We start from the raw sequence: 18,803 nt of genomic DNA, 5'->3' as shown, positions 1-18,803 counted from the left end.
GGCTCTAATACAAAAGATGTTGCTAAGAAAGTGTAATTGCACAAATGATTTATGTTGTCTCCTATTTGTAACAGAGTATTGCATGTGTTATTTTCAAGATGCAGTTTCAAAGTGTTGATTCTAATTGTGTGGAAATGCTTTCTTTTAAAAATGTCATTTGCTTTTTAAATAGTATTATTGAAATACTACTCACTATAGTTCACTGCCATAAAATCTATCCTTTTTAAAAGAATACAATCTGGTGGTTTTTCTTATGTTTACAGAAATGTGCAACTATCACCACTGTCTAATTTTATTACATTTTTTCATCTTTATTGAGGTATAGTTGACAAGGTGTATATACTTCTGATTTAATATGTGTGTGCACTGTGAAAAAATTCCAACACATCCCTGCTTGCTAGTTGTCCGTCATCTTGCATACATGTTTATTTTTCATTTTTTGTGAGACCATTTAAGTTCAGCTCTTTTAGCAAATTTCAGTTGTCCAGTAGTGTTACCAACTATGTTTTATGTTATATTCTCATAGTTGATTCATCTTATAACTTAAAGTTTGTATCCTTTCACCAGCCTCTCCATATTTCTCCTGCTCCCCTAGTCCCACGCAGTCACCAATTTGCTTTCTATTCCTATGAGTTTGATATGTTTGTTTGTTTGTTTAACATGAGTGATAACATGCAGTATTTCTCTTTCTCTGTTTGGCTAATTCCACTTAACATACTGCCTTCTCTGTTCATCTGTGTTGTCACAAATGTCATACTTTGCTTCTTTCTCATGTCTGGGTAATATTTCACTGTGCATATACATCCTCTTTATCCATTCATCCATTAATAGACAACTAGGTTTTCTCATATCTTGGTTACTATAAATATTGCAGCAGTGGAAATGGGAGTGCAGGTACCTCTTGGATAACTTCTTTTCATTTCCTTTGAATATGTACCCAGAAGTGGGTTTGCTGGATCATATGGTAGTTCTGCATTCAGTTGGGTATATCTTTTCTTTGCTCTTTAAAGTGCTGCACTCAATATGCCAGCAGATTTGGAAAACTCAGCAGTGGCCACAGGACTGGAAAAAGGTCAGTTTTCATTCCAGTCCCAGAGATAGGCAATGCCAAAGAACGTTCAAGCTACCATGCATTTGTGCTCATTTCACATGCTAACAAAGTCGTGCTCAAAATCCTTAAAGCCAGGCTTCAGCAATACGTGAACTGAGAACTTCCAGATGTTCAAGCTGGATTTAGAAAAGGTAGAGCAACCTGAGAACAAATTGCTATGTTGGATCATAGGAAAAGCAAGAGAGTTCCAGAAAAACATCAACTTCTTCATCGACTCCGCTAAAGCCACTGACTGTGTGAATCACAACAAACTGGCAAATTCTTTAAGAGATGGGAATACTGGACCACCTTATCTGCCTCCTGAGAAACCTATATACAGGTCAAGAAGCAACAGTTAAAACTGGACGCGGATCAATTGTTCAGAATTGCGAAATGAGTACATCAAGGCTGTATATTGTCACCCTACTTATTTAACTTCTATGCAGAGTACATCATGCAAAATGTGGGGATGGGTGAAGCACAAGCTGAAATCAAGATTGGCAGGAGAAATATTAATAACCTCAGATATGCAGATGATACCACTCTAATGGCAGAAAGTGAAGATGCACTAAAGAATCTCTTGATGAGGGTGAGAGAGGAGAGTGAAGAAGTTGGCTTAAATCTCAACACTGAGAAAACTAAGATCATGGCATCAGGTCCCATCTCTTCATGGCAAATAGATGGGGAAACAGTGGCTGACTTTATTTTTTTGGGCTCTAAAATCACTGCAGGTGGTGATTGCAGCCGTGAAATTAAAAGACGCTTACTCCTTGGAAGGAAAGTTATGACCGACCTGCTGCTAAGTCGCTTCAGTCATGTCCGACTCTGTGCGACCCCATAGACGGCAGCCCACCAGGCTCCCCCGTCCCTGGGACTCTCCAGGCAAGAACACTGGAGTGGGTTGCCATTTCCTTCTCCAATGCATAAAAGTGAAAAGTGAAAGTGAAGTCACTCAGTAGTGTCCGACTCCTAGCGATCCCATGGACTGCAGCCTACCAGGCTCCTCCACTCATGGGATTTTCCAGGCAAGAGTACTGGAGTAGGTTGCCATATGATCAACCTAGACCAGCGTATTAAAAGGCAGAGACATTACTTTGTCAACAAAGGTCAATCTAGTCAAGGCTATGGTTTTTTGAATAGTCATGTATGGATGTGAGAGTTGGACTGTAAAGAAAGCTGAGCGCTGAAGAATTGATACCTTTGAACTGTGGTGTTGGAGAAGACTCTTGAGAATTCCTTGGCCTACAAGGAGATCCAACCAGTCCATTCTAAAGGAGATCAGTCCTGGGTGTTCATTGGAGGGACTGATGCTGAAGCTGAAGCTTTGATACTTTGGCCACCTAATGTGGAGAACTGACTCATTTAAAAAGACCTGATGCTGGGAAAGATTGAGGGCGGGAGGAGAAGGGGATGACAGAGGATGAGATGGTTGGATGGCATCACTGACTCAGTGGACATGGGTTTGAGCAAACTGCCAGAGATAGTGAAGGAGAGGGAAGCCTGGAGTGCCATAGTCCATGGGATCACAGAGTCGGACGTGACTTAGCAACTGTACAACAATGCTATTTCTACTTTTAATATTTTGAGGAACTTCTGTAGTGTTCTCCATAGTGGCTGAACCAGTTTACATTCCTACCAAAAATGCCCCGGGTTCCCTTTTCTCCATATCTAGCCAGTGCTTGCCCTCTCTCTTCTTTTTGATGATAAACACACTAACAGGTGTGAAGTGGTTTTGATTTGCATTTCCCCAGTGATTAATGACGTTGAGCACCTTCACATGTACCTCTTGGCCATTTGTATGTCTTCTTTGGAAAGATGTCTGTTCAGGTTCTCTGCTTATTTTTGTCAGATTTTGATTTTTTTGTGTGCTATTGAGTTGCATGAGTTTTTTGTTTTTTCCTTAATATATATTTTGGAACAACTACTGCCTAATTTTATAATTTTTTTTTTTATCGCCCTCAAGGAAATCTCACACACATTAGCTGTCACTCCTTTTCTCTGTCTTCCCTCTGTTTCTACAGATTTGCCTGCTCTGGACTTTTTGTGTAAATAGAATTATACAATTTGTGGCCTTTCGTGAATGACTTCTCTCACTTAGGATGTTTCCAGGGTTCTCCTGTATTTTGACATGTACTGCTACTTTATTCTTTTCATTGCCAAATATTCAATTGTGTGAATGTACCGCCACATTTTCTGTATCCATCCATGAGTTGATGGACATTTTGGCTGTTTCTTGTTTTTTTTTTTTTTTGCCATTATGAATAATGCTATAAACATTTGTGTACCTGTTTTTGTGTGAAAGAAAGTTAGTCTCACAGTTGTGTCTGACTCTTTTCGATCCCATGGACTGTAGCCTGCCCTAGCTTCTCTGTCCATAGTGTGGACATACGTTTTTATTCTTTTGGATATATCCCTTGGCATGGAATTGCTGGGTCATATGTTAACTCTGTGTTGGAACTCACCATTATAAGTAGAACTTTAATAGCTTTATAAGCATTTATGTTACATTCTTATGATAGAAAGCAGTTTGAGATCTAAATGTATATTTAAAGCAAAGGTATAAATTCCCATAACAAATTCAGTGATGGCCTTTATGTTTTGTTGGAGAAAGCAGAATCATTTGGTGGATGTTTAAAGAGGAAATGTTCCCTTGTGCTTTTATTTTTCATTATAGGTGAATAAGTATTTAAAAATCTTATAATGTAATACAGAATAATAATACTTTTTACATATATGCAAAGAGTGGCAAGAGGAGCAGAGGGAAGAAAACAAGGAGAAAATGTAAAGGTCACAGTGTGATAAGTCAGAGGAGGTGTGGAGAAGAAAGAGGAAATGGAGTTTTACTCACATATTCATTTAGCATGTTTATTTAGCACTTGCTGTATCTCATACTGTTCTAGGCCCTGGAAATACAGCACAGACTGAGGCCCAACTCTTCTGGGTTCTTCACATGGCCAGGGACGTGCTGCTGATGCTGATGCTGTGTGGCTTATTCCTGCTTGGACTTGGTGGTACCATATATACACTTTGTTTCCTCTAGACACCGTCTCTTTCACAGAGTGGTTTTTCCTGTGGTCATGTAAGGATGTGGGAGTTGGACTGTGAAGAAAGCTGAGCGCTGAAGAATTGATGCTTTTGAACTGTGGTGTTGGAGAAGACTCTTGAGAGTCCCTTGGACTGCAAGGAGATCCAACCAGTCCATTCTGAAGGAGATCAGTCCTGGGTGTTCATTGGAAGGACTGATGCTGAAGCTGAAACTCCAGTACTTTGGCCACCTCATGCGAAGAGCTGACTCATTGGAAAAGACCCTGATGCTGGGAAAGTTTGAGGGCAGGGGGAGAAGGGGACGACAGAGGATGAGATGGTTGGATGGCATCACCGACTCAGTAGACATGAGTTTGAGCAAGCTCCAGGAGTTGGTGATGGACAGGAAAGTCTGGCGCGCTGCAGTCCATGGGGTCACAAAGAGTCGGACATGACTGAGGGACTGAACTGAAGTGAACAGTTATAGCAGTCAGTGCAGCATAGGGATCTCATGTGAGACTATGGGTGTCCATTCTTCATTCATTCGGATCTATTCAGGAAACTTAGGGATCGCCTACCGCACTTCAGGCACTTGATACTATATTAGATATTGAGTGTGTGTGTGTGTGTGTGTGCGCGCATGTGCACACAAGCACACACACGCCTGTATGCTGACTGACCGTAGTAAGTCACTCTCCTTCTTAAGCCCTGGTTTCCTCATTTTAATAATGGGATTAATATCAGTAATAATAATCCCTGCTTTTGTTTTTTGTGAGGATTGAAACTCTCGTTAGATATACCTAGCCATAATGCCTGGCACACGGAAGTCAGCCAGTGTTGGTATCAGATCAGATCAGATCAGGTCTCAGTCATGTCCAACTCTTTGCGACCCTATGAATCGCAGCAGGCCAGGCCTCCCTGTCCATCACCAACTCCCGGAGTTCACTGAGAATCACGTCCATCGAGTCAGTGATGCCATCCAGCCATCTCATCCTCTGTCGTCCCCTTCTCCACCTGCCCCCAATCCCTCCCAGCATCAGAGTCTTTTCCAATGAGTCAATTCTTCGCATGAGGTGGCCAAAGTACTGGAGTTTCAGATTCAGCATCAGTCCTTCCAATGTACACCCAGGACTGATCTCCTTCAGAATGGACTGGTTGGATCTCCTTGCAGTCCAAGGGACTCTCAAGAGTCTTCTCCAACACCACAGTTCAAAAGCACCAAGTCTTCGGTGCTCAGCCTTCTTCACAGTCCAACTCTCACATCCATACATGACCACAGGAAAAACCATAGCCTTGACTAGACGGACCTTTGTTGGCAAAGTAATGTCTCTGCTTTTGAATATGCTATAGTAATCACATTATATCTTTTAGCAGAAAAAAATGAAGTAATCCTGATATGAAGGATGTTTAAAATGGAAACGTTTTCAGTGCCTTTCTAGGTCAATAAACTATTTTTCATTTTGCCTTCCATGTCCACATGAATATACTTAAAAATATACAATAATAATGTACATACCATTTATATATAAATTAATACCATAATGTCAGATACTTTCCTTGCTTCTGCATATTTTTATTATTAGCATATTTATGGCCAAAAGTCCTTAGATTGAAGGTGATGCTATGTGTAAGTAATTTAGAGCAGTCTACATTTGAAATGTAAGTAAAACCAGAGTGGATTTCATTTTGTATAAAGAAACATCTGCAGTATACTGCACTTCACTAAAAGGAAATTGGATCATGTATTAGCTATGTGATAGAATAAGACTTTCATGTTTTAAAGAATTTTTCCTGTCCAAAATCTGCATTCATCTATTGTTCTGAAATGAAACCTGTGATACATACCTTGTGACATGAATTTGGGGAGCCCCCACGTACTCTGTCTTTGAAGTGTAACTGTGGCATCTGCTGAACTTGACTAGAAATAAAAAATAACTATTTTAAAATCTTCTTCAGACATTTAGATTGCTTATTTTCCTTAATGTGAAGAATTTAGTCTGTATGTTTCTTTTCAGGTCCTAAATTATTAGTTTATTTGAATGATAAATTACTTTATCTTTTATATGTTATAAATGTTGTACATTTTAAGGGAGTTAACTACCTAATTAGAGAGGAGAAACTCATTCCTTTGGGTATTTTTTGGCTTTTCATAGTCTTTCTGACCACTTATTAAATTTTCCCCTGCTGCTCCAGCACCCCCCTCAAATTGTACATGTGTACACGTTTCTATCTAGGACCCTCTACAGTACTCTGCCACGTACATATTTATGGCCAGGTAACTGTTGAATGAATACACAGTTACGTTAAGCCTGTGGAAATTTAACGCTGATATATTCTAAAGCTTAGAACTCTAGTGACCACTTGTGAAATCTGAAGGACACTGTGGTTGTCACTGTACTGGATTGTGGTATATTTAACCCTGCCAGTCACTTTTTGCTTCCTGAAGCTTCTTCTCGCTTGACTTCTGTGGAGCCTTATTCTCTTAAGAATCTTCAGTCTTCCAACTTTTTTTGTTTAGTTTTTCAGAGTTCCCTTACCTCTTCTTTCCTCTTGAATGTAGGTGCTCATATTGTACAAAGAGAGCTTTTTTCAATAGGTGTAAATTGGTAAGAAATATATATCCAAAGCCAAGTGGTTTGTATTTGTAAGATAAAAGGAGGGAGAAGGTTAGGAAGCTTGTAGATAATTGAGCACTAGAACTCAGTATGGTTGAGTAGCTGAAGGATAAATACAGTTGCTAACCTTTATCAGGAGGAATCAGAGAAATACAAATGAATATGAGTAAGGTATCCATTTTCTATCAGCTAAAATATTAAAAAAATACCTTGTTTTAATTAGGGTGTACTAAGACACTTACTTTCATTATGCTGCTGATAGTATTGTAGATTAGTAATTTGCTTTAAGACCCTTAAAGGATTTAGTGAGTACACTGCTACAGTGATCCCAGTTTTGCTTCTTTTCCTATAGTGGGTAATGTTGATTTCCCACCCATTGTCTGTGCTGTAAACACACACTGTCTGTGTGTTTCTTTCTGTAAGAACCCTTTATTTATTGGGTTTATTCTGGAACACAACCCTCTCCCCCAGTCAGGGGTAAATCCTGATTTGTTGAGTTACACATCTGCCCTTGCCCGTAACCCGTTTCTGACCATTCTGATGGTCAGCTCTGTTTCTCTCAGGTTTCAGTGACTAACAGCGCCCCCCTGAGTTTTTGGTGGTACTGCATGCAGTTGGGGAACCCTGATCACAAACTTCGTCAGTAATTATGATTTGTTTGGAAAATAATAAGCAATGACTTGACTAATTTTGTAAACTTTGACAGTCATTACTTAAATAGCCAATTCAAGAGAACCCTGAGGCTATAAATCTAAGTTAATGAAAAACAAGGTACAGAAATGTGTGCTGCTTTCATTATTGTATGAGAGAAAAAGATGCTTGTGATAGTACAAGAAAGAAATGGCTGTACGTAAGCTTACTAGGGTGGTGAGATGAGAGAGATTCGCTCGCGGGAGGTGTTGGAGAGCGAGTCCTAGGCGTCTGCACCGCTCCTTCCTGAGAGCTTTGCAGCTGCAGTTGCAGGTGTCCTCGCTGTTTTCCAGAGGTCGGAGGTCGAGTCAGAGGCAGCCTGCTCTCAAGCTCCAGCCAGTTACCAAGAGCTGATGAGGTAGCGGAGATAAATACTGTCCTTACTCTTGAACTGCATTTCTTTCCAATCCATTAACAATTCTCTGTGAATAATTGGCTGGTGACTTCTTTCGTTTATACTCCTCACATTCTTTCCCTCCCTGCTTTCCCACCCTCCAGTTTCTGGCTATTTCATTGGCTTTCTCTACATTTATCCATTTGTCTTTGAGCAGCTTCTCTCTTTATTCCTTTAAAAGTAGCATATTGAGGCTATCCTAAAATGCACATGGGCTTCCCACAGAGCTAAGTGATAGAGAATCCACCTGCCCATGCAGGAGACTCTGGAGACGCACGTTTGATCCCTGGGTTGGGAAGATCGCCTGGAGGAGGAAATAGCAACCCACTCCAGTGTTCCTGCCTGGGAATTCCCGTGGACAGAGGAGCCTGGAGGGTTATAGTCCGTGGGGTCACAGAGTCAGAGGTGACTGAGTACAGCACAACTAAAATACACATGTACAGGCCTGGCCTGTTTTGTTTGGTTGAGATAAACACACTGTTTTTATGGACAAATTAATTATGCCTCAGTTCAGTTCAGTCGCTCAGTCGTGTCCGACTCTTTGTGACCCTATGAATTGCAGCACGCCAGGCCTCCCTGTCCATCACCAACTCCCGGAGTTCATTAAAACTCACATCCATCGAGTCGGTGATGCTATCCAGCCATCTCATCCTCTGTCGTCCCCTTCTCCTCCTGCCCCCAATCCCTCCCAGCATCAGAGTCTTTTCCAATGAGTCAACTCTTTGCATGAGGTGGCCAAAGTACTGGAGTTTCAGCTTTAAGCATCATTCCTTTCAAAGAAATCCCAGGGCTGATCTCCTTTAGAGTGGACTGGTTAGATCTCCTTGCAGTCCAAGGGATTCTCAAGAGTCTTCTCCAACACCACAGTTCAAAAACATCAATTCTTCGGCACTCAGCTTTCTTCACAATCCAACTCTCACATCCATACATGACCACTAGAAAAACCATAGCCTTGACTAGACGGACCTTTGTTGGCAAAGTAATGTCTCTGCTTTTGAATATGCTATCTAGGTTGGTCATAACTTCCAAGGAGCAAGTGTCTTTTAATTTCATGGCTGCAATCACCATCTGCAGTGATTTTGGAGCCCCCCAAAATAAAGTCTCACACTGTTTCCACTGTTTCCCCATCTATTTCCCATGAAGTGATGGGACCAAATGCCTTGATCTTCATTTTCTGAATGTTGATCTTTAAGCCAACTTTTTCACTGTCCTCTTTCACCTTCATCAAGAGGCTCTTTAACTCCTTTTCACTTTCTTCCATAAGGGTGGTGTCATCTGCGTATCTGAGGTTATTGATATTTATCCCAGCAATCTTGATTCCAGCTTGTGCTTCCTCCAGCCTAGTGTTTCTCATGATGTACTCTGCATAGAAGTTAAACAAGCAGGGTGACGATATACAGCCTTGATGTACTCCTTTTCCTATTTGGAACCATTCTGTTGTTCCATGTCCAGTTCTAACTGTTGCTTCCTGACCTGCGTATAGGTTTCTCAAGAGGCGGGTCAGGTGGTCTGGTATTCCCATCTCTTTCAGAATTTTCCACAGTTTATTGTGATGCACACAGTCAAAGGCTTTGGCATAGTCAATAAAGCCTAGTGTTCTGTTAAAAAAAAAAAAAAAAACTAGTATTAGCAGTAAGGGTTCTCCTGAAAATAGACTCAGATTTTAATTATGTTGAGAGTATATTTCTGGTCAAGGTTTAAGCATTAGAACCTGGGCTGAGTTTGATTTCTTTTGTAATATTTTATAAACTATAAGAAACAAATCTAGTTCCTGTGAAAATCCCATAGAGGAAAAATGTGACTTTATTAATCTCTGAGGTAACAAATATTGGAGCAGATGGGTCAGAGTTAAAAGGAGAAAGCTTGATAATTAAATCCATTCATTTATCAGATAACTGTTAATCATCCACTGTAGATCAGGCATTGTGCAAGGAACATAGTATTTTAAATTAAATTCAGATTATCATGTATAGAATAACAGTAAAATGATAACTTGGTTCTCTTTAGTTTTTGCTAAAAAATTCTTGGAAATTTTAAAGCATTTAGTTGAGAAGAATTTGGAATAATAAAACATCAACAATTTTTTGGCTATACTTTGGGGATTTCTTTAGGGAATCTGTGAAAATTTGTTCCTTTGGAAGTATTACTGTAAGTGGTCTGCTGTGTTCATTACCTTTCTGTGCCAAGCTTAAATTTAAGCAAATTTGTTGCATTCTGTTAACTTTGGTAATTCGTGGGTCTTTTATTTTTAATGTGATTTGAATTTCATTGTATTTATTAGTCATCCTTTCTAACAAAGTTGTGCCACAGTTGTCTTTTCTATTCTTTTTTTTTTTTAATGAAAAAGAAAAAATAATCTAAGGCAAGAATTTTGGCTGATGGGCTCTGTCTGGCCACTCTGGCCAGGTATGGTTTTGTAATATGGTATCAATATCCTGTGAATTCTGTTATTTAAATCATGGGTAACCATAGTGGGCAGAATGATGCAAAGATTTCTGAAATCCTGTTTTTGTGGAAATAAGCAGAATCTTTTTAGCAGAGGTTTTAAATGATCTAGAGAGAGTATGAAGTGATCTGCTTGAAGAGGTTTAAAACTTGATACCTGTGAAGTCGGTTCTTCAGTGCTGCATTGTGAAAAGGCTTTTGTTAATGGCATTTAATTTTCCCAGATTTGCTAAAGTTTATAAAAACACTTCAAAGGATGAACACAGAAGTGAATTTTATGTCCATTTATATGTAAAGGTTACAAATTATTGTGTGTTTTCTCTTGTGTGATATTTGAGATCATTTACTGCCATATGAAGCAGCCATTCATACTGAGCCCTACTTCCAACGTTGCTGAGGTCCTTTAGCTTTCTTTTTACCACTGGTGGGAATGGGAATTCAGAGTTCCAACTTGAAGGAGATGTGACAGTCAGCCTTCTCATCTAAAGATGATTCTTGGGCCTGATGAAGAGATAGCAAACATCACTCAGAGAAGACAGGAGATACCTTCTAGGCTTCTCAGATTCTTTTTCTTTTTCCTTGTTCAGGTTGAACTCCAGGAGACAGATCTAACCCAATTCTTATTTAATTTTGACTTTGGATCCCAAGGTAATTATACCCTTGTGCAGTCTTGTTGAACTCTTGTCTCTGGTTTGAGAATAGGGGGACCCAACTTTTCTCTTTTGGTCCTTAAATGCTCTGGGCTGGGACAAGACTTAAAACTTGGTGGAAGCAATGAGCTGCTTGTGAGGGGACTCCCCGTCTCTATTCCACTTCCTCTTCTGCTTGCTGCTTGGGAACATGTTTATCTGAAGATGATAAGAAGAATAAACAGTGCAGGTCCTTATGGCTCTAGGTAAGTGTTTTTTCTGATTTATGAGATTATTACTTCTTTTCACTACTCTGCTGCTGCTGCTGCTAAGTTGCTTCAGTCGTGTCAGACTCTGTGCGACCCCATAGACGGCAGCCCACCATGCTCCCCTATCCCTGGGATTCTCCAGGCAAGAACACTGGAGTGGGTTGCCATTTCCTTCTCCAATGCATGAAAGTGAAAAGTGAAAGTGAAGTCTCTCAGTCGCTACTCTGGTCCCTACTAAAAAGTTTTCTTTTTTTTTAAATTAAAACTATAATTGAACACGTAAGCTAAATATCAACACAAGGAAAGCTAAATGTCAAGAGGATTCACCCGCTATTTACCAGGGAAACTACAACTATACCAGTTGTTAGGGGCTTTATAAGCATTAAGAAGCAGTGATTTCTGTTCCTGAAAAGCTTACAACCTAAGCAGAGCAGAGATGTGAAGAGAACAAAGTGGATTCATTTTGGAAGGTGAGAGGTCACTAGGGGAATTGCAGTCAGCATGTCTCGGAGAGGGTGCTGTGTTCAGGTTGGACAAGTGTGAAGAGAAAGGCCAGCTGTGCGCGGATAGTGGCACTGAAGTAGAGAGGAGGGCTGGCGGATTGATTTCTTATATTAACTGAAAAGTGAAAGTGAAGTCGCTCAGTCGTGTCCAACTCTTTGCGACCCCATGGACTGTAGCCCGGCAGGCTCCTCCATCCATGGGATTTTCTAGGCAAGAATACTGGAGAGGGTTGCCATTTCCTTCTCCAGGGGATCTTCCCGACCCAGGGATTGAACCCAGGTCTCCTGCATTGCGGGCAGACGCTTTACCATCTGAGCCACCAGAGAAGTCCCCATATTAACTGAAGCAGGTAACAAATAAGAAAGGGAAGAAAACTGGGGAGACGCATATTGTGAATGTCTTTGAAAAGGACCCTGACTAAGAGAGTCCACTAGATGTGAGCTCCTTGGGAACTTTGCTTGCTCTGTATTTTGATTCACTGCAGTTTCCGTCTTGTGAACTGAGCTGAATCCTCGGGCGGTGTGGAGTCAGATGTTGAACACGGGTCCTGACCAGCAATGTGGCATGTATCAGTCAGTCAGTGTATGCATTTTAGTTAAAACTCCTTTGTGGTGTGTTACAAGGGATATTTTTAGGCTTAGATAATTAAGGCACCAAAACTTAATATATGTAAGTGAAAAAAGTTGGTGGATCCTGGGTCAAAGCAATGCTGTAGTTCATTAATGAAGATAATAAAATTGAGTACCTAAGTCAAGAAGTAAACCAGTAGAAGTTTTCCAGTTAGTGAGTTTACTGTTGATTTCTGAAGCATCAGCTCTTTCTCCTGACTTACTGGTTTATCGGGTCTTCCCTGGTGGCTCAGAAGTAAGGAATTTGCCTGTAGTGCAGGAGACATGGAGACATGGGTTTGGTCCCTGGGTGAGGAAAATCCCCCGGAGAAGGCAATGGCAACCCACTTCAGTATTCCTGCCTGGAAAATCCCATGGACAGAGGAGCCTGGCGGACTATAGTTTGTGGGCTCGCAAAGAGTCAGACAGGTCTGAGTGGCTAAACAACAACAACAACATGTTTATGACATGAAATAGAACTGTATTTTTATGGTTTTATATCCTTTGGGGTTAAAGTGTGTTTCACTGGGGGAAAATAACTGTCTCAAGGTTATTTTGAGAATGAATATGTTGAGTGGAGAGCAACAAGAAATATTAAATAAGCAAAGAGAGAAAGACAGTGGGTATCAGTGCAGAGCCCCTGAAGTGAAGGAGAGAGCCGGGAAAGAAAATTCCAGGATGAGCTTTTAGGGACTTCAAGCTATAGAATTAAGTATTCATGGGGGATTTCAGCAGCTCAAACATCTGTTGAATAACAAATATCACTGAACATTTATCATCTCAGGATGATTCTAGGTTATGCAGAGGACGTGTTGATAAAAGGAAACCATGGAGAACCAGTCCTGGTTTTGTTTCTTGCAAGTAGTGAAGGAAATATAATTTTAGCTTAATGTGAATTTGGTATTTACTCTTCACAGAGCTGCCTTGAATGTTAATACTGGCACTAAAGTTCACTCACGTAAAATATTATATATTCAGATTTTCCTTTGGTTTTCAGACTGTGAGTTGTGATCCTAGAGGGTTCTTGAAATAGATTTGGTGATTGAACTAGTATTAGGAAAAAAATAGAACAAATAAGATATCACAGTGTGTTGAATGTATTATGGGAAAATATTGTTTAATGAAACTTGTTTCTGTTTTATAAGTACATGTGAATGAGTAGACAAGTTTGGATTCTAAAATGTGTTTCTTACTGTGAGTCATGGACACAAATGTAAAAAAAAATCACAATGTTTTTTCAAGAATTGTAAAAAAATGAGAATGCTATTTCATGAATTAAGGTGCATCTGTGTAAGATGTATGTGGTGAAGGCTGATTAAGTTTTCTTTAGGCAGGTGAATGGTCAGGTGCAGGGGGAAGAGAAATGCTCTGTTGCTCCCAGGTGTTTTGAGGTCACAGAGATCTTGGCAAGTGGCACATCGCTTGGGTCCTGTGAGGCTCTTTAAAGCAGATCCTGGTCAACTCCAGTGCAAATAGCTCTGGAGGGTAGTCACAGCTACAGTACCAAGCTACTGACATGAAGGTCAAGAAAGAGAATATATTTAGTTCTTGAAAGCAGGTATTTTCTGTGTGAATGCCTATACTTCTAAAAGAAACCATGTCTTTTTATTTTGTCCTATTGAGAATATTTCACAGTTTTGGAGGAGCATAGCTTGGTTGTTAGAAGGAAGATTTATAAGTGAGTGAGTCAGAAACGGTGAGCAAAGGTGATCTTACAAGGTTAGCAGAGGATAATAAATTAGACACAACTTGAATACGTCGAGTAAAAAAATTAAAGTTACATATAGGTAGGATATTTAAAAATGAATTTCAAAGAGGAAAATAAAAGTGTCTCTGAAGAATACAAGATTTGATAAAACTGCAATCATCTACTATGTGGTGCATAGTAATTTCTCACTTAGGGATATGTTTATATATTGATGCACATATTGGCAAAAAATATGAATTAAATTGAATCTTATATTGAATAAACTATCATGTAAATTAGTTTCTTGTGCAAATAATGGTTCAGTATTTTATTTAGCATAACTTATTTACACATTCATTGCATTTGGTAGATCCTGTGGTACTTGATTCAAACTTCAGAATGGTGTTTGTGATGGAGGAAATTAGGGGAGGTTGTAATGATTCATTGCACATTTTTATTTATGTGACTTATTGAACAGAGTGACTCCATAGTAGGTTGAAAGGACTGTGAAAGTGAAAATAAAAGTCACTCAGTATTGTCTGACCCTTTGCGACCCATGGACTATATATAGTCCATGGAATTCTCCAGGCCAGAATACTGGAGTGGGTAGCCTTTCCTTTCTCCAGGGCATCTTCCCAACCCAGGGATCAAACCCAGGTCTCCCATATTGCGGGTGGATTCTTTCCCAGCTCAGCCACCAGGGAAGTCCAGGAATACTGGAGTGGGTAGCCTATTCCTTGTCCTGGGGATCTTCCTCACCCAGGAATCAAACCAGGGTCTCCTGCATTGCAGGTGGATTCTTTTCCAACTAAGCTATGGGGAAGCCCTGAAAGGGCTGTACATCTTTCATAGAAAACCGGTATTACTGGAAAAGTATTGGAAAGACCTTTGAATTAATTGAAAAACTAAAAATAAATACTTAGTGCTGGATGAACTTAAATGTCAGTTCAGAGCTAAATGAACTCAGATTTCTTGCTTCCACTGGATGTTGTCCTTTTCTTTTTGCTGAAATACCAGCCATGTTGCATATTATCAGAAAACAATTGAATGTTCAATGATAGTTTCAGATTAGACAGATCTTACTGCAGATGAAGGCTATGATGATAGGATTTGGTCCCTTTGACCTCGGTTGGCAGTTTTGGCCATGATAATTATTTAACATCAGTCTGCATGGCAACAAGGAAGAAACATCTAGGCAGGCAAATAGATTGTTTCAGGGGAACGTAAGTGGTCCTGTCCAGGAGGAGCTGGGAGCTGGCCTTCTCTGGGCATCCTATTAGCATTTTCCTTAGCTTACGTGCGTCTGCCTGAACTCTGCAGCAGGCTGGAGGGTAAGTCTGTGCTGTAAACATAGCCTTTTGCTCCAGGTTTCTGGTATTTGCTCACAGGCAGCCTCACCCATGTCTATGCTTCCTTCTCTGCCCTCCTCTTTGTGTGTGTGCTGCCCACGTGTGTGTGTGTGGGCAAGTTCAGACTAACAGACGGTGAAATTGGCAGCAAAGGGACACTCTTGGCTCATACAAACTCTGCCTGTCGTTCTGATATTGCACGTCCTAAATCTGTTATTTTACAAAGAAGAAAACCGAAGCCATCTTTTACACTCATAGAGACAGGTGCTTGAAAAAGAAAAAAGAAGCCGAAAAAGCCTATAAGCAAAGTTATTTATTACTTCTGCATCCCAGGCTCTATTCCAAGCCATGGTTTCACTGCCAGCCTTGCCTCTTGTGATGAATTTGGCTGGTGCAGTGTCTGCTATGGGATGAGTCATCATGCCCCAGCTGGCTTGGTGTTGCAGTCAACATTTATAACCTTGGAATCCTTGCTTTACAGCAAGATCACGGTTCTTTATCTGTCTCTCTGGGGGAAGTGGTCTCCATGCTTTGGTTGTGATGGACCTATATTGTGGTTTTCCTAAATTGGACACACAATGGTTGCTGGCTGTGTGGTAAGATGACCTGGTGTATGTGAGGCTGGGAAATCTAAACAAATCCCCTTGATTCAGTTCCGGTCTGTTACTGAGTACCCAGAAACCAGAATGACCTGATTAATTAAATGGATTATTTTGCTTAAGAGCTAAAGTGAATGGAAAGTTTAAGTTGACTTTCAGGGATTCCTTATTTAAATTATTAATGTGTAACAGTTGTTAATAATGTTGGGGAAAGATTGTAAGATGGTTCTGATGATGAGAATATAATTTACTTTTGTTTTTTCCCATTTTTCTTTAATGTTTCATATTGCTTATGTAATAGTAGTAATAGTTCTTAATAATAACAGAACTGGTTTTTTTCTTGTAGGAGAAAAAAGCCTAAGATGAAAATTACACATTTATTAATATAAAAGTAACATGCTTAGATTCTTGATCTTTAAAAATCTTTCTAAACAACAAAAAACCCAAGAAACTTAAAATGTTGACTTTTTAAGGTTAATTTTATCTGACTATTGTTTGAAGTAACATTGTTTCTTTTCTGACTATCTGATATTACAGAGCACATATTGCTTTTAACAATTTAAAATGTAAATGTGAATGATCTTCTAACTAGGATTTTGCTTTATTAAAAATTTTTAGTACTTTTTATCTAAACATTCAAGCACACTGAAAATTAGAGAGGCTGTTATAATCAACAACCATGTAATTATCATTCAGTTTTTATGCACATTTAAAAAAACCTATTTACTAAAATTGAGCACATAATATAGAGTTCCCGTATTATTCACCCCTTTCCCCCATCCACACACACATGCAGGTACCTGTATTATTAACATCTTTCTTTAGTGTGGTACTTTTATTTGAATGAATGAATTAGTATTGATATTATTATTAACCTAAAGTCCATAGTCTACATTTTCATTCAGTGTTTATATGGTATGGTTCTAAGGATTTTGACAAATGCATAAAGTCATTTATTCATCATTATAGTATCAGGCAGAGTAGTTTCACAAGGCTAAAATATATATGAAATATATATATATCTTTTTATTACCTCCATAGTTTTACCTTTTCAAGAATGTGATATATAGCCTTTTCAGATTGGCTTTCTTCACTTACCAATATGCTTTAAGGTCCTTCTGTGCTTTCCTGTGACTTGATAGCTCCTTTCTTTTCATTGCTGAAAAACAGACCATTGTATGAATTTACTACAGTTGGTTTATCCATTCATCTACCTGAGGACATCTTGGTTGCTTCTAAGTTTTGGCAATTATAATAAAACTGCTATAAACATGTGTGTGCAGATTTTTGTGTGGACATAGTTTTCACATCCTTTGGGTAAATATTAAGGAGTGTAATTGCTGGATTGTATGGTAAGAGTACGTTTAGTTATGTAAAATACTGCCAAACTCTCTTCCAGCATGGCTGAACCACTCTGCATGCCCACCAGTAATGGATGAATGAGTGTTTCAGTTGCTTCACATTCTCTCTAGCATATGATGTTGTCAATGTTTTGGGTTTTGGCCATTCTGAAACGTACGTAGTGGCATCTTGTTGTATCTTTTATTTTCCACTGACATGATGTGGAGCTGTCTTTTTTTCCCCTTCCTTCCATGCGTGTGTTTGCCACCTGGAGATCTTCTTTGGTGAGGTGTGAAGCTCTTTGGCCCATTTTTTAAAAACTGGGTTGTTTGCTTGTTGAGATTTAACAGTTTTTGTGTATTTTAGGTATGAGTCCTTTGTCACATACATGTTTTATGAATATTTTCTCCCAGTCTGTGGCTTTTTATTTTTCTCACAGTATCTTTCACAGAGCAATTTTTTTTTTTTACTTTTAATCATTTCAAACTTACTAATTTTTTTTTAATGGATTGTGCTTTGGGTGTTGGATCTAAAACATCATTGCCAAAGCCAAAGTCATCTACTTTTTCTCGTATATTATTTTCTAAGAGTTTTAGAGTTTTATGTTTAGGATACATTTTGAGTTAATTTTTGCTAAGCATATAAGATCTGTGTCTAGACTCTTCAAAAAGTTTTTTCTTTTTCTTTTTTTGGCATATGGATATCCAATTGTTTGAGCATCATTTGTTGAAAAGGCTGTTCATATTCTATTGAATTTCTTTTGCTACTTTGTCAAATATCATTTGAATTTACTTTTGGGGTCTGTTCTGGGCTCTCTGTTCTGTTCGGTTGATCTATTCGTCTTTTGTTAATGTTACACTGTCTCAATGTTAATGTCTCTTAACAGTCTTGGGCTCCGCTGCCAGCACTTCTTTCCCTTAACTCCAGGTCTGTAGTCAGTTCTAAATTAGAACCAGCCCTGCAGTCTGAAATATATTGGCCTAGAACGTTTTATCCCAAGTAAATAGCTTTATACTAGTGTTGTATAGCTTTATTTGTAGCTTTATACTAAGTCTTGAAGTTGGCTAGTTTCAGTCCTCTGGCTTTGTTCTTCTCTTTGAACATTTTGTTGGTTATTCTGGTTGTGTTGCCTTTCTGTATAAATTTTAGAATCAGTTAGGCAAAGTTACTTGCTGAGCCTTTTGATTACGATTGTATTGAATTTATAGATCAAATTGGGAAGAACTGACATCTTGACAATATTGTCTTCCTATCCATGAACATGGAATATCTCTCCATTTATGAAGATCTTCTTCTATGTCTTTCATTAGAGTTTTGTGGTTTTCTTCATTTCTAGATGAAGGAACGTGTGGTGCATACATGCTCTTCATTTAGAACATGTACATTTTTTTGGTTTGTTTTTAGATTTATGCTTAATATTTTACTTTTTGGCATTAGTGGAAATGTTTTTTAATTTCAAATTCCAATTGTTCTTTTCTGTATATGAAAAAGCAGTTGATTGTTATATATTATTCTTGTATCCTGCAACCTTGCTCTGGTTTCTTATTAGTTCTAAGAAT

The 18,803-nt window shown here is 39.0% G+C and overlaps 1 protein-coding gene across 2 annotated transcripts in view; it reads left to right on the top strand.

The window, feature by feature from the left end:
* Positions 1–18,803, top strand: part of ARHGAP42 (Rho GTPase activating protein 42) — a 340,955-nt gene that overhangs the window by 23,549 nt on the left and 298,603 nt on the right. Inside the window, exon 1 of one of the 2 annotated variants that reach the window (XM_061440144.1) lies at positions 11,214–15,900. The exons of the other annotated variant lie outside the window; for it this stretch is intronic. The gene's annotated coding sequence lies outside the window, so the exon portion shown is untranslated. Of the gene's footprint in view, positions 1–11,213; positions 15,901–18,803 lie in introns of those variants that run through there. 2 annotated transcript variants of the gene reach the window in all.

Source organism: Bos javanicus, chromosome 15 (assembly GCF_032452875.1).
Source record: "Bos javanicus breed banteng chromosome 15, ARS-OSU_banteng_1.0, whole genome shotgun sequence".
Lineage (NCBI taxonomy): Eukaryota > Metazoa > Chordata > Mammalia > Artiodactyla > Bovidae > Bos > Bos javanicus.
This window is presented reverse-complemented; position numbering and strand designations above follow the sequence as displayed.